The sequence below is a fragment of the Saimiri boliviensis genome, chromosome 7 (genome assembly GCF_048565385.1).
Source record: "Saimiri boliviensis isolate mSaiBol1 chromosome 7, mSaiBol1.pri, whole genome shotgun sequence".
Classification (NCBI taxonomy): domain Eukaryota; kingdom Metazoa; phylum Chordata; class Mammalia; order Primates; family Cebidae; genus Saimiri; species Saimiri boliviensis.
The window spans coordinates 2461520-2477459 of record NC_133455.1 but is presented as its reverse complement, the minus strand read 5'-3'; the positions used below and the strand labels follow the sequence as shown (position 1 = coordinate 2477459).

Here is a 15940-nt window from a genome sequence, read left to right as displayed (position 1 = left end):
CCACTGGACCTCAAATCCCATGCTGCACAGCCGCTGGACCTTTGCACTGAGATGCTGTGGAGAGCTGCATCCTGATTTCTGCCTCTGCTGCCTCATCTTGTCCTCAGGTCACCTCTCAGGAGAGACTCAAGTCCCACTGCATCTCCCCACCCCAGCACCATTTAAAATGCTTATCACCAGTGGCCAGGTAGATGGGCGGCCCCAGGAGTACAGCACATGTTGGTCTCACAGCACACGGTGTCCTTCCCAGCCTAGAGCAGTGCCTGAAACACAGAAACACGTGATCAACACGTGTCGAGTAAATGAATGAACGGGTGCCTGAGACGGCACGTCCGACTGGAGAATCCACAATGCCTCAGTGTAATTAGTCATGCAGTTAGTGAGTTCAAGAAGCAGCCCCCATTAAAATGAAAGTCACATGAACCAACTCTGGGAACATAGAATAATGTGAAGGCCAGGTGCAATGGCTCACACCTGTAGTTTCAGCACTTTGGGAGGCTGAGGCAGGCAGATTACGAGGTCAGGAGGTTGAGACCAGCTTGACCAACATAGTAAAACCCTGTCTCTACTAAAAATACAAATAATTAGTTGAGCCTGGTGACGGGCCCCTGTAATCCCAGCTACACCAGGGGCTGAGGCAGGAGAATTGCTTGAACCTGGGAGGTGGAAGTTGCAGTGAGCCCAGATGGTGTCACTACATTCTAGCCCAGGCAACAGTGCAAGACTGTCTCAAAAAAAAAAAAAAAAAAAAAAGAGTAATGTGATTAGAACCAAACCTTGGGGCCACAGTCAAGGAACCCTAAAATGAATGAAGATGAAGAATTGATCAACATATCCTCTGTGTTGCCTGCTGGGAGCAAGGGGATTTGTGGGACTTGGTTAGAGCCAGTCCTGATGCTTAACAGAACAAGGTGCAGCCGCGACACCCTGGTATAAATGTCCTTCCAGCAACAGTGTCCTCTCTCATTTGTTGTTTATCCAGAAAACTTGGGGCCTGGCTTGGGATACCTTCCTGTGTAGCTCATGAGAAAGGACAGGAGGAATGTGCAGATTCCCTTGGTCCTGCTGGCTTTGCTGACTGTGGTCATTAAGATGTTAATGTTCTCGTTGGTAAGTTATTTGGTGACTTTGGCCAATGTTTTGGCATCGAACACGTAGACAGTTGGGAAAATCAGGCTTCTTGGTATGAAAATATAATGACAGTGAATTATAATGTGCTCTGAACCAGCCCCAGCTGCGTTGGTGTAATGACATCACCAACATCTAGTTGCTAGAATGAGATAGCATTTGATGAATAACTTGTGAGTCATGAAATTGGTGTCCAGAGCACAGAAATCGCCAATGTCTTGCCCTCTTGATTCCTCCAGGGCCTCCCCAGAGGGACACATGTTAAAGCCACCCTGTTTGGGAATAGACACCAATTAGGTTCCACTTAGAACTACCCCCATAGGCAACCAAGGTGTCTTTCATAGGTGAATGAATGATACATCCAGATACTGGAATAATTCAACACTTTAAAAAAATAAGCTCTCAAGCCACAAAGCAACATGGAGGTGCCTTGATTGCACATTACTAAGTGAAAGAAGCTTGTCTGAAAAGGCTATAAACTCTAAGACTCCAACTATATCGGGGTCCCCAAGTCCCAAGCTATGGAGTGGTACAGGTGGCCTGTTAGGAACCGGGCAGCACAGCAGGAGGTGAAGGGTGGGTGAGCGAGCGTGACGCCTGAGCTCCGCCTCCTGTCAGATCATCAGGAGCACAAACCCTGCTGCGGACTGTGCATGGGAGGGATCTGGGTTGCCCACTCCCTGTGAAAATCTAGTGCCTGATGATCTGAGGTTTCATCCTAAAACCTTTCCCCCACCCCATCCATTGTCTTCCACGAAACCAATCCCTGGTGCCAAAAAGGTTGGGGGCCACTGAACTTATCACACTGTGGAAAAGGCAAACCATGGGGATAGCGGAGAAAAAGAATCAGCGGTCACCAGCGGGGAGGGGGAGGAAGCGAAAAGCAGGTAGAACAGGAGGGATTTTTAGGGTGGAACTTCTGTGTCTGACGTGACAGCGGAGATACATCTGTCAAAAGCCATGGAGTGCACAGACGAGGAGTAAACCCTACACTATGGACTCTAGCTAATAACAAAATCTCAATATTGGATCATCAACTGAAACAAATGTACCGCTCTAATAACAGGGGAAACTGTGGGGTCGGGGAGAGGGGGTGTTTGGAAGCTCCCTGGGCTCTTTCATCAGTTTTTCTGTAAACGTAAAACTGCTCTTTTAAAAAAGAAGTCTATTGGCCAGCTGCAGCGGCTCATGCCTGCAATCCCAGCATTTTGGGAGGCCAAGGAACTCCAGCCTCATCAACAGAACAAGACCCTTAAAAAGAAAAAAAAAAAACGTACTAAGTATTAAATTTTTTTGAAAACTGACCTCATACCTCTAATTGCTGTTCTTTTACACACAGCAAGCGTCTACACCCCTCCCTGCCAGCGGACTTCCTCCCAGTCAGCAGGCTGGGCTCATTCCGATGAGTCCAGGCAGCTCCGGGCTGGGACCACCGCATCCCTGCCAGACCCCCAGTCCTCGAATGGCACCCGGCTGGCGGGACCTGCACCCTGTTTTGTTGAATGAAGATTTTATTTCTTGTGTCTCCACATAGCTCCAAATGACAGACAGAATATGACCAACTGAAAATTGAAAGCCTCGATAAAAACCTCCTCCAGGAAACGTAGTCAGGCTGCCCCTTCTCCAGAGAGGCAAATCAATCAAATAATTCCAGAGAGCTTAAGACGCTTGCATTACTCCATAAATTCCTGGCGTGTAAGGGCTCCCCTCAGCTTCCCGGCGTTTCTGTTCCCGGAAGTCTAACCGTGTGGGGACCTGGCTAGCTTTCTAGTCGGTTCTAGTTGGTCTGAATTATTAGCCTGTAGGGGTCATGCGTATACACCTCCCCCCAGCACAATGGACATCTCACAATCACAGACATTTCAGCTACCGAGGAAGATGGGGAACAAACCCCCCACCTAGACCACCCTTGCTGCTCAAGGAAACAGCTCAGAGAACAGGACACTCCCCAGGGAACAATGTGTACCTGAGCTCAGCGACGTCTTGCATTTAATTAAACACATTTACTGCTCAAGAGCAATTTCATCAGCTTAATCATCTTACACGAAAATTAATTTTGCTCTCACTGAAAGCCCTAAACAATTACGTATGGAACCTTCCATCACAGATTAGGCTTATCTTCAGCCCAATTACTTCTTTTCAAACCCAAGTTCAGTGTATCATGCTATTTTCTAAAATAAAATTGTTTTATTTTCCAGAATTTTATTTTCTGTTTTAATGCTAATTACTAACACTGTTCGTGTTCGTAACTGCAGTCAACTCGAGAGCTTACTTGTACTAAGCATCGTTCAAAGCATCTTACTCAAAGTGTTCACCGAAGCTTCGAAAGAGCCTGTGAGGTGGGCACTGTGGTATCTGCGCACGTTAAGAGAGAGACCACGGCCAGAGAGTTTCAGGCACCTCCTGGTCCTACAGCTCGAAAGGCGAGGCGTGGGGATTTGAACCTGGGTATCTGGCCCAGGGACCACATACAGCCACTGGGCCCCACCTCTGCCCCCGCCTGAGCTGCCCCGTAAGTTACAGGATCAGTATAGACCAAAGGAAGAGGCACCAAGGTTTGCAAAAGAAAAATTATTCTCTTTTCAGATGTCAAAGAAAAACCTATGTGGGCCTTTGGAAAGATTAAATTGGTAACTTTAATACTAGGAAACTACTGGGAACGCTATCAAGAAAATAAAGGGCAGACACGCCCCTATGAAAGGGAACCAAGGTTAGTGTAGCTGCTGCCCCGGCACTTGGTACTGGTTCTGTGGACGAGAAGGAGAAACCGCAGTCTTGACATCATTGTAACCGGCTCTAAAGCGTGCCCTGGAACACCAGCGCAATGCCCCACTCCCGGCCACTGGAAGGCAAGCGTCATAATTACAAAATCACAGAACGGTCAGGTACAGTAGTCCCAAGCCCTCTTCCCGTTGCCATTTCAAGGACAGAACGCTAAATCATGAGTCCTGACCGCCTCGCAAGGACCTGGTGTCCCAAGGCTGGAGGAAGCCTGCGTTTGACGGTGGCACGCGGGACGCAGCCTGGCATCACAGGCTTGATTTAGGACCCTGACTGCAGCACCTCGCCTTCTTCTGCGTCATGATTGCCGCCCTCGATTCTCTGCTAATCAGCCTCATGGGCAGAGAGCCCCTCATTAGTGCCTGAGAATTAACTGCTGTGCGAAACAGAAAAACAAACTGCACCTACGTTGTTATCCTGGAGTCGTGGGGAAGGAAGAGGCGGCCGTGCTGAGAGCTCCGGAAAGCAAGTCGGTCTCGGGGCACCCCACGCCCGTGTGCGGGGCTAGGGAGTAAACCAGGAGGACAGAGTGGGCCACGCAGCAAACCACGCAGTGAGCCACACAGTAAACCAGGAGGACAGCTCGCCAGGGGAGGATGGGGCCATATCTCAGTGCTGCACGTCACTAATCCCCACCCTGACCCTACAGATAAGCCACAGTTCCCATAGTACAGTTGAGAAAATCAAGGTTTCCAGAGGTCAAATGCTGTGTCTAAGGTCACACAATTTGTAAGTAGCAGGGCCCAGAGTCAAATCCACGTACCTGGTGCTAAAGCCATGTTTCTAACCACTGCGCTCCCAGCCTCCTGCCCCAAAAGCCTGAAAAATCTTTGCATTGGTACTTGGGGCTCAGGGGATGGGATGAGGGAATCAAAGTCGGACCGGAAAGAGAAGACGGCTTCCCCTCCAGGACACCCCAAAGGATGCCCCACACTGCAGGGAGAGTCCCTGGCTCTGGCTGGGCCTCTGGATTTAGTCTTTTCTTGTTTCTTGAGATGGAGTTTTGCTCTTGTCGCCCAGGCGGGAGTGCAGTGGCGTGATCCGGCTCACCGCAACCTCCGCCTCCCAGGTGCAGGCAATTCTCCTGCTTTGGCCTCCCGAGTAGCTGGAATTACAGGCATGCACCACCATACCTGGCTAAATTTTGTATTTTTAGTAGAGATGGGGTATGGCCACGTTGGCCAGGCTGGTCTCGAACTCCTGACCTCAGGTGATCCACTCACCTCAGCCTCCTAAAGTGCTGAGATTACAGGCATGAGTCACTGCACCCAGCCTGGATTTAGTCTTATTGGTCAGACTGTCCCACTAGGAATAGCAACCTTTATTACTTCAACAACCCACATGAACCAACATGCATCTATTCTCTCAGCACCAGGCACTGTCTATAATGTTTTGGTTAAATTAACTCGTTTAATCCTGACAGATACAACCTTGTAAGTCAAGTCCCATCGTTAGCTTCACTGTGGGGATGAGAAAACTGGGCTCTGCGCTGAAGCTCACACCAGCAGGTCACAGGCACCATGGTCCGACCCGGCAGAGTCTGAAACCAGCAGGTCACAGGCACCGTGGTCCGACCCAGGCGGAGCCTGAAACCAGCAGGTCACAGGCCCCGTGGTCTGACCCAGGCGGAGCCTGAAACCAGCAGGTCACAGGCACCGTGGTCCGACCCAGGCGGAGCCTGAAACCAGCAGGTCACAGACGGCCACCATGGTCTGACCCAGGCGGAGTCTGAAACCAGCAGGTCACAGACAGGCACCATGGTCCAACCGAGGCCAGCTCTGAGCAGGACGCATGCCCTCTTAGCCAGACCGTGCTGCGGCTCTCTGAGAGGGAGGCTGGGAGGAAGGAGCCTACTTTCCTCCACGGAGTGCCATCAATTCTTCCCCAGAAGGCATGAATTTCAATCCTCATCTGCTCCTGAGGTTCAGCTTGGACTGGACACATTCCAAATCCTACCCTCTCTAAACGGCAATGGTTCTCCAACAGCGGCCTCAGGGGTCCTGGCTCGGCTGGCTGTCCATAAACGAAGCCCCTGCAGCAGCCACCTGCCAACCTGTGCCAATGTTTTATTTTAAGATGAGAGCTCAGCCCCGATGAGAGCTCCCCGCCCACAGAGAGGTGCAGACCTCCTGGCTGTGGAAAGTGGGGTGTTCACACTCACCCTGGCCCTGGGTTGCCCGGCCCGCAGCGGCCTCTCCCAGCTCCCATCGGCAGGTCCCACGATGTGTGTGGAGTGTACGTTCTCCTGTGTCAGGGAGAGGTGAGCCCCAAAGTGACCAACAGGAAAGGATGAGGGGCAGGAAGGCGGAGCCCAAACCTCCTGCGGACCAGGACCATGGAACCAAGGAGAGGAGGGCCGGTCTCTACAGAAATCACTGGGTCAGGGACAGCCCCTCACGGGACCTGGAACAGGAGAGCTGGTGCCTACAGAAATCGCTAGGCCAGGAACAGGCCCCCATGGAACCAGGGAAAGAAATCGCTAGGCCAGGAACAGGCCCCCATGGAACCAGGGAAAGAAATCGCTAGGTCAGGAACAGGCCCCCTGTGCACGCAGGGAGAGGAAAGAAGTGACTAGCCAGGGCCAGGCCCCCCGCTTTACACACGAGAAAACAAATGCTCTCCATGCAGAGGAAAAGCCAGGCGATCAGGCCACACTTCGCGGAGGCGGGGACCATGCTCCAAGCCCCTCCACTCACACTTACTGGACACGCGTCGGTGAATAACCCCAGGGTAAGGATAAGATCCCGCCCCAGAGGAGCTCACATGCCCACGAGACACACAGAGGCAGGAAACGTGCAAACAAACAGCACGAGTTTCCGCTCACGACGGCAAAACAGAACGAGGCCACCTGAGGCCAGGCAGTGGGGCCTGCGAGGGGCAGCGACTTTACAGAGTGCGGTCGAGGGGCCCCCTGAGAGAGTGTCCTCTGAGCAAAGGCTAGAGCTGTGAAGAGGAGTCAGCCATGCTGAGACAGAGAAAGAGAGAGAGAGCGCCTCAGACAGCCGGCACAGCACAGGCAAAGGCCCCAGGGCAGGGGCAGGAGCCAGGCAGCCTCCTCCCAGAACAGCGCTCACCAGCAGTCCTGATGGACAGGAGGGATTCCGGCTCTCGCTGGAGAAAAGCTGGACTCTTGGTTCAGGGGCCTGTACCTCCTCCCTTGGGACGAAGGAAAGGGCGCGGAGAGGCAGACTCCACAGCAGGACCCCGAACGCAGACCGACCGTGTGACCAGGCCCCAGACTCACTCAGACCGACTGTGTAACCAGGCCCCGGAGTCACTCAGACCGACCGTGTGACCAGATGACCAGACCCCGGAGTCACTCAGACAGACTGTGTGTAACCAGGCCCCGAACTCACTCAGACACACACGGGCTACAGGACCAGAAGGCGGAGAGGGTGCTGTGAGGAAACACCCCACGTGCTGCCCTTGGATTAGATAAATTAGCTTTCAGGGGCCGCTCAGCTCTGGATTCATTAGGGCAGACACGTGTAACCTTGGTTAAGAGTGCGGTAAGACCCAGGCCTGAGGCCGAGCTGCATTTAAAATACAATCTTCTACCTATCCGGACTACCTGTGGCCGTATTCACTACCCAGTCTGGGAAGATTTCACCATTACAAAGAATGTGTATCAATGGGGTGGGAAGATTAAAAGTATCCTTATTTCAAGGAGCCTTACCATCAAGTGCAAATTAATTTCTGCCAGGTAGCACACCTGTATCTAAAGCCAACGTTTGCGTATAACGCCCAGGAATTATGGAGAAGGTTTTGAAACCGAGTGATCCCAATCATCGTCAGACTTCAGGAGCAGCAAGGCTAGTGAGTGACGTCGCAAAGGCCACAGGACAGGGGCCCTGAGCCCTCAGGAGCGAATGGCCACAATCACCACATCACTTCTGTGCGTCTGAAATAATCCTCTGGGCTGAGAAGGCAGCACAGAGACCACATGAAGCGCCCAACAGCTCGGGCTGACTTCACGTGCTGACTGCCTTCCCCTTCCGAGGGCTGTGGCCCACCAGGAGTTCCCTTAGCCAGCCCCGGCCAGCGGCAAGTGACCAACGACATTCTCCTGGTCGTGAGCTGGAGCAGCGCCCAGCCTCCCACGCTGTGATATACTCAGGAGCACCGTGAATCTGTTAAGCCACAGGCAGCCGGAACTCAGTCTCGGTTGGAGTGTTTACACCACAGAAATAGGCAAAGACTACAAATCAGAACTTTTTTTTTGAGACAGTCTCACTCTGTCGCCCAGGCTGGAGTGCAGTGGCTCATCTTGGCTCACCGCAGCCTCCTCCACCCGCCTCCCAGGTTCAAGTGATTCTCCCGCCTCAGCCTCCCAAGTGGCTGGCACTACAGGTGAGCACCACCACGCCCGGCTAATTTTTGTATTTTTAGTAGAGACGGGGTTTCACCACGTTGGCCAGGGTGGTCTCTACAAATCAGAACTTTTACCAGCACACCACTCTCCCAAAAACCAACTTTGATTATCCAGAGGAGAAAATAAACCAGAACTGAATTCCTACGTCACAAGCATTGCAGGCACTCCCTCCAGGCCCCTGGTGTTCGCCCCTCTTCCCCAGCACTGGCTGGACGTGGCATTGGGTTAACCAGCCAGCACCTTCCACCCCTACAGTCAGAACCCGGGATGGATAGGACTCAAGCCAGTCTGAAGTGAACATCAGCACTGGAGAAAACCATGCCCTCTCCACTACAGCAAGCACACAGCCCGGGGGAGAAGGTCAAAGCCGTTTTGTGGCTACAACTGGAGTTGGCTTTAGCCCAAAGAGCAGAGAGAAGGAGGAAAAGAAACGAAGTCTTCGTGGATGACATAAAGCCTCTCGATCAAACCGTGCCTGAGCTCTTCCTTATGGTGGGACTTTCAGGTCATTTAATTCCAGACATCCTTTTTTACACTTAAGCCACTAGGAGATTCACTATCTTTGAACTGAAATGTTTCTTACCAACAGAAACCTGAAACCAAGTCTTTACAGTTTAGTCTTCCTACCTTAACTAAACGGATTCGTTAAAGCTCTTCTCAATTACTAAATCACTAATAGCTTGGTTTGCACTCCTGAGCTTTTAAAGAAAGAAAATGGGGACCAACGCTTCGCGTTGCACCCAAGCACTGAAATCTGTGGTGCAGCCATTTCCCGCACCACAGCAGAGAGGCTGCTTCTCACGGCTCCTAATGACTCTCTGCTCCCACTTCTCGAGGTCCTGTTTTCAGACGCTTTCTTGCCCCAGTCCAAGGTCTCCAGCACACACATCTCCACAAGGATGACAACCAATCTCAGAGGTCTAGGGAGCTTTATGTGTATTCTATTGTCAGGAAAAGAGATGCCCCATCTAAAACTTACAATTGTACAAAGCTTGCGTTGGAAAAACTCTTCCAGGTCACCTCCTAGAGGGCAAGAGAAAGCCGAGTCCAGGGTGAAGGATTTATTGCAGGTCATACAGTTCATGCAGAGTCCCTGAACCAGGCCTGAGAACCCAGCAGTTCAGACTCTGCAGCCAGGACCCACAGGTGCCACGGGCATCACAGCGGTGAGGACGTCCAGCAGCCCAGGAGCCACATCAGGGTTTGCCCACTGCACCCACTCCCCCTCTCCTGGCCTTAGCCTACCCAATTCTTACGGGACAGATGTGTGCATTCGAGGCAGAGTGGGCCCCCCACCCCCAGCATGGAAATAAAGGGAAATCTTAGATTCCTTCCAGGGGAATCCAGGTACCTAACTGGCCCTGGGAAGTAAATAAGCAACTTGAGAAGCAAGAAGGTAATGGTGCTAGAGACCAGCCTGGCCAACATGGTGAAACCTTGTCTCTAATAAAAATACAAAAATTAGCTGGGCCTGGTGGTGTACACCTGTAGTCCCAGCTACCTGGGAGACTGAGGTGGGAGAATCTCTTGGTGGAGGTTGCAGTGAGCCGAGATCACGCCACTGCACTCCGGCCCAGATGACAAAGCGAGACTCTGTATCAAAAACAACAACAAAAAAGAAGGTGACAGTCGCTTAAAACAACAGGCGAGGGAGTTAGAGTCCGCAGACGTTTGCTTCGCTATAGAAGCTGAAGCGTCGTCACATCTGTCCCCACGTTGTCTCCAGAAACCCAGACCCCCACCAAATGGGTTCACCTGCAACTAGACCTTAGCTACGGGGCAGCTGAGGACTGAGCCCTGAGCACCATTCTTTGTTCTAAATTTCTTCCTGAGGGGCCTGGAGGAGGCCACACTCACGAGCCAGAGCTAACCTTCTTTTCTGCAAAAACCAAATTTTTACACAAAGTTTATCCTCCTAACCAACGATGATTAGAAAAGCTTTGCATCAGCCTACAACTTGTAAACCCCCTGCGTCCAGAGATCCCACCCTTTAGGTCAAACCAGTGCATAACCTCCGTGTATTGGCATGTGACTGCCTGAAAGCTCCACCTTCCTGCCTTTAAAGACCGACCTCTATGCCATCAGGCAGTCTGGGTCTTCAGCGTGAGCTGCTGCGTTCTACCCGCGAGGCACCTGGCACTCAGTGCCTCTCTTTCTCATGCTGCAAACCTCGGTGTGGCTGTTTGGCCTTACTGCAGTGGGTGAGTTGGACCCCAACTCAGTTGGATAACACATGTGCGCACGCGCGCACACACACACACACACACACACACACAAACACCTCACATAGTATAGAAAGCCAAAGGCCATGACAAGAGTCACACGCTGATTATCACTGAGCAGATACATCCCTAGATTGCAATTTCCTAAACTTTTACACATCTTTCTTTTCTAAATTTTCAACAGTAGATACTAAAGATGAAAAAAATGTTTCTCAAGGCCATTAGGGGAAAAGGGGAAAGCCCATTTTATGTATCACTAATAGAAGAGGAAATAGACACAAACTCTCACTTATCATATGCCCTAAAAACATGTTTTTTGACCCAGAAGTTCCATCTTCATAAATTTATTGAAAGAATAATAATGAACACGACAGAATCATCTTATCTTTTAGAATTACACACATAAAATATTCATTGTAAAAAAAAATTGAAAAGCATAAAGGAGAAAATAAAAACTTCAAAAAATCCCCTTAAAATACATTCAATCTATATGTTTTCTACATCCCCCAGCAAAATAAAATTCAAGCTATAAACATCTGATGTTATCCACGCTTTTAATGACATGTTTATGAGTGACATGAATTTTTCTAAATTATTTTCTGTGCTTTTAAACTTTGGCTACAATAAATATATATTACTCTATTAATCATAAGTGAAAAACTAAAATTAGTATCATTTTTAAAAGAAATGGATCCCGCACGGTAATTTCTGCAGCCCCGTGGGTTCAACATTGCGGGCCTGAACGCCCTGTCCATGTAGATTACCTGGCCACGTGGACTCCACGGTCCTCCACGAGCTCCTGACTTGGAGGCGCAGGCGCAGATCTCCTGGCCTCCTGCCCTGCGTGGCGGCTGACGGGCTCGGCTGCAGGGGGGTGGGGGTGGCAGGAGGAGGCCGACGGAGGAGAGAGCAGCTCAAGGGGGCAGAACCACGCCGCGTGTGTGTGACTGCAAACCCAGCCTCTGGACCACGTAAGGGCCGACGTGCGGGGCTTGCTGCAATGCACATTTCTCTCTTCCTCAGAGGAGAGATGAGCGCTCCTCGCTGCTGGCAGCTCCCCTCCATGCGGCGACTCAGGGACCCAGGCCCCTTCCCTCGTGGCTCCGTGACCCCTAGGGCCTCACGGCCTCAGCATCCAGCCACTGGGACACTGAGCATGGCTGCGCCCCCCTCCCCAACCTCAGGGCTCCACTCTCCCATTGGCCAGAACGTGCCACGTGGCCACCCAGGCCCAGGGGCTGCTGGGAAGTGTACCCCTCCCTGAGACGCGGCTGCGCACAGCCGCACTGTGCAAGGCAGAAATGTCTGGCGTGAAGGGCTGGCTGACTCTTCCTGGGAGAGACCCCCAAACAATGGGGAGACCCCATGCCAGGAGGATCCACTCAGTCGCCCTGTAGACCTGGATCTTCCCGGTTTCAGCTCTGGAGAGCCCTCAGTCCCGGGAAAGTCAGGGCTGTGGTCCCCCTGCCCCTGCTCACAGTTCCACCAAGACAGCAACCGAGCGCGGGGGTCCCAGCGACCCCGGCCCCAGCAGAGGACGGGGGGCGGCTGCAGTTCTCTGCTCAGTGACCCCCCGCCCCTCACACTCTGCGGGCCCTGGAGAAGCCTCCCCACCTCGCTCCAGCCCACAGGCTGAGGAGAGTCTGAAGTCAAACCTTGCCTGCAGGTCGGAGGCTCCAGAGGAACGAGCAGTACGAGACCCTCAGAGAGGCTGAGGGACGTGTGGAGGACATGGCTGAAGCCGGAAAAAAGCCGCCCTGAGGACCTACATCCCCCAAGTGTGGGGCGAACCCTCGGGGAGACGCGGTGGGCTCGCAGGCAGCCGAGGACGCGGTCTCCCCCGCACACCGCCGCGGCTCCCTGGGCCCCAGCACCCAGGGCGCTTGGTGCGCAGCTTGCAAGCCATCCGAAGGGGACATGACGACCCGTCCTGTGCAGCGTGGTTCCTGCGGGCAGACTCGCGCCCACCTTCCCCAGCAGCCAGCTGCCGGGTCCATTCTTAAAAACCTCCGGGGGACGTCCGGGCAGCCTTCCACAACGTGCCAGCAGCTCCCAGCCTGGGGCTCTAAATAGAACTGCTCTTCACACCGCGTCTGTGCTCTCCCGACTCCAGCCGCCCTTCTGCTCGTTGCCACCACTTGCTTAAATGCGAGCATCTCACAGCACTGGTCTTTCTCGGGGGATTCAGCCGGCGAGCCCTCCCACAGGGCGGGACCCAGTCACAGGCACTTGCCCATCTGGGGGGCTCCCTGTGCCCCCCAGCAGCACACGTGAGCCTGTGGGTCCCCCGGCGCGTGCTCCTATCTTGGCCTCTGAAATCCGCTGTGGAAGCCTTCTGAAAATGGTGCTTTCAAATACAAACCCTGACCTCAGTCCAAGCCCAGATTGACTCTAATTGTCTGGGACCCCTTCCCACCAACTCAGTAAACAAGGGAGAGTCTGAGTTGTTTTCTTAAGCGATCATTGTTTTCTGGGGGGCAGAGTGGAGTGCAGGGGGAGAGATTTTCCCCCCTCAAAACAAGCAACTGCTTTTATAATTTAAATTATGCCTATGCCCTAAAAGAAAATCGCTGGTAATAAATGCAAGCCTGCTGACCTTGGAGGAAAATATCAGAGAGATTTCAAGCAGCGTTTTCTTGAACAAAAATTTACACAGCCTTTTTTTTTTTTTTTTTAAGAAAAGATACTCTTTGTAAATGTCACAGGAAGGATGCTTGGCGGAGGCTGAGAACGCTTTGGAGACACTTTTTTCTGCTGAGAATGAAGAGCTAAAGCCTGGGTCAGGAGCTACAGTCTGGGTCAGGACTGAGGTTCCATGCCTGGCTTCTAGAAGCATCTCTACATCCAAGCAAAGCTCTTTAGGGATGCTTTCTGAAAAAGACCAACATCAGGGGTCCCACAGAGCTCAGCCCTTTTCAATATTATTCTGCAGGGAAACATGACAAACTTAGCACTGCCCTAGGGCACACGCCTTGGAGGCAAGGGTGAGAGAAATCAGCAGGTCGTGCTGGCTGCTGGGGAGGCCTCAGGGGACTCTGAAAGACACGTTTCAAAGCATCCATTGTGAGAGGGGAATGCAAGGACTATGATTACACAGACGGCAGGGCCATGGCGTGAAGGATGCCATCAACATCGCAGAGTTCTTCCCAAGTGCAGGCAGGGCTCTGTGCATGTGATGCGTACGTATGAAGTCATGCCATGCTCACCACTCCCCTCTAAGGCAGATGAGATGGTCATTCCTACTGTATAGAGGAGAAAACCATAAGCAGTGCCGGAGCCTGCCCACAGCACAGCCGTCCAGGGATGGCCATCCCAGGCTAATAGAAAATGCACTGTCAAACCCAGAAGAGACCAACACTTCACCTGGGTGAAATCTGAAAATACCCTTCCTGCTGAATCTTTTCATTTCTGTGTGTCTTTTCAGAGAACCAGCCCTTTGTGAGACTCTTCAAAGATTTCTAGTGATGTGCATTCATGAGTTTAACACATTTAACATTATGAATTTGCGCTTGGAATTTAAATATCTGCAGGATTATGTACCAGAGCTCTACTCTTCGCTGAGAGACCAAACAAGTCCTGTGTCTTAGCAGTTATCATACTATAGCTTTTAGAAAGCTTTTTAATATTTAAAAAAAAACATGTTTAGGTATTAAAATTTTTTATTTTATATGTTTTTTCGGGTTTTTGTTGTTGCTCGGTTTTTTGTTTTTCTTTTTGAAACAGAATCTCACTCTGTCTCCCAGGCTGGAGTGCAGTGGCAGGATCTCTGCTCACTGCAACCTCCACCTCCTGGGTTCAAGAGATTCTTCTGCCTCGGCCTCCTAAGTAGCTGGGACTACAAGCATACGCCACCACGCCCGGCTAGTTTTTTGTATTTTTAGTAGAGATGGGGTTTTATCATATTGGCCAGGCTGCTCTTGAACTCCTGACCTCATGATCTGCCTGCCTTGGCCTCCTAAAGTGCTGGGATTACAGGCATGAGCCACCGTGCCCAGCCTTTCTACAAGTTTTCAAAAGGACCAGGCTCTGAGGTTGTTTGCTGGTTCCACTGTTGTCTGCTAATTCATTATAGTCTGCTTTTTTCTTTATGTACTCTTTCCTCCTGCCTTGGCTTTGTATCTTGTTAGTCTTCTTGTTTCCAGCATTGAACATTTTGGTTAATTTGGGGTTTTTTAATACTCTTTTTCACATAAGAGGACATGAAGCTATGTATTTTCCTCTGAGTGTAGCTTTGGCACAACCTTAGGTATTATCATATAGCAGGACCCAGGAAACTACGTAGCCTACAGGCAAATCTGGCCCACCACCTGTTTCGCTTTGTTGGAACACAGCCACACCGCTTGTTCACATGGTATCCATGGCTGCCTTCGTACACATAAGCAAAGCTTAGCTATTGCAGCAAGGACTGTCTAGCCTGCAAAGCTGGGCATGTTTACCATCTGACTTTTTTCCAAAAAAGTTTGCCAACCCTTAGAATGTAAGGTCCTTGCCCTTAACTTCTAAATAGGCTTGTGGTTTTGTTTCCCTCTTTGGTCCCCTAATTTTTTAATATGTAACATTCATTTTTGTTAATAATGTCCAGTGGTCAGATTTGCTGAGTGGGAGGGTTTCTATTACCAACTTCTTAAAGGATTACACAGGGCCCCGCCTGCATTCCCTTGAGGGTGTTGAGCATCTCGGTGGTCTCGCAAGGCTCTTAGGTCTTGCCACACGTATCAGATCGTCTTTGCATTACTATAAAGAAATACCTGAAGCTAGGTGATTTATAAAGAAAAGAGGTCTAATTGGATCACAGCTCTGCAGGGTGTACAGGAAGCATGGTGCCAGCATCTGCTTCTGGTGAGACCTCACAGAACTTACAATTACAGTGGAATACAAAAGAAAGCCAGCACACCATGTGGCAAGAATGGGAGCAACAGAGGAAGGGGAGAGGTGCCATCCTTTCAGACAATCAGATCTCCCCTGAACTAACCAAGTGAAAACTCCCATGGTGCTAAGCCACTGCTGAGGGATCTGCCCCGTGATCCGGTCACCTCCCACGAGGCCCCTTCCCAACACTGAAGATTGCCTTTTGACATGAGATTTGGAGGGGCCAACATCCAAACCATATCATTCTGCCCCTGGTCCCCCAAATCTCATGTCCTTCTCATACTGCAGAATACAATCATGCCTTCCCAACAGTCCCCCCAAAGTCTTAACTCATTCCAGCACATACTCAGAAGGTCCACATCTCAAATCCCAAGCTCTAAGTCTCATCTGGAGATAAGTTTCTTCTACCTATGAGCCTGTAAAATCAAGTTATTTACTTCCAACATACAGCGTTGGTCTAGGCACTGGGTAAAGATTTCCATTCCAAATGTGGCAAATTAGCCAAACAAAGGAGCAACAAGCCCATACAACTCTGAAACATAGCAGGGCAGTCATTAGATCTTAAATC

The 15940-nt window shown here is 51.1% G+C and overlaps 1 protein-coding gene across 11 annotated transcripts in view; it reads right to left on the bottom strand.

Annotated features, from left to right (window-relative positions):
- The window catches only part of RIMBP2 (RIMS binding protein 2), a 311373-nt gene that overhangs the window by 237467 nt on the left and 57966 nt on the right, over nucleotides 1–15940 (bottom strand). The window contains exon 1 of one of the 11 annotated variants that reach the window (XM_074402016.1): nucleotides 11268–12255. The exons of the other annotated variants lie outside the window; for them this stretch is intronic. The gene's annotated coding sequence lies outside the window, so the exon portion shown is untranslated. Of the gene's footprint in view, nucleotides 1–11267; nucleotides 12256–15940 lie in introns of those variants that run through there. 11 annotated transcript variants of the gene reach the window in all.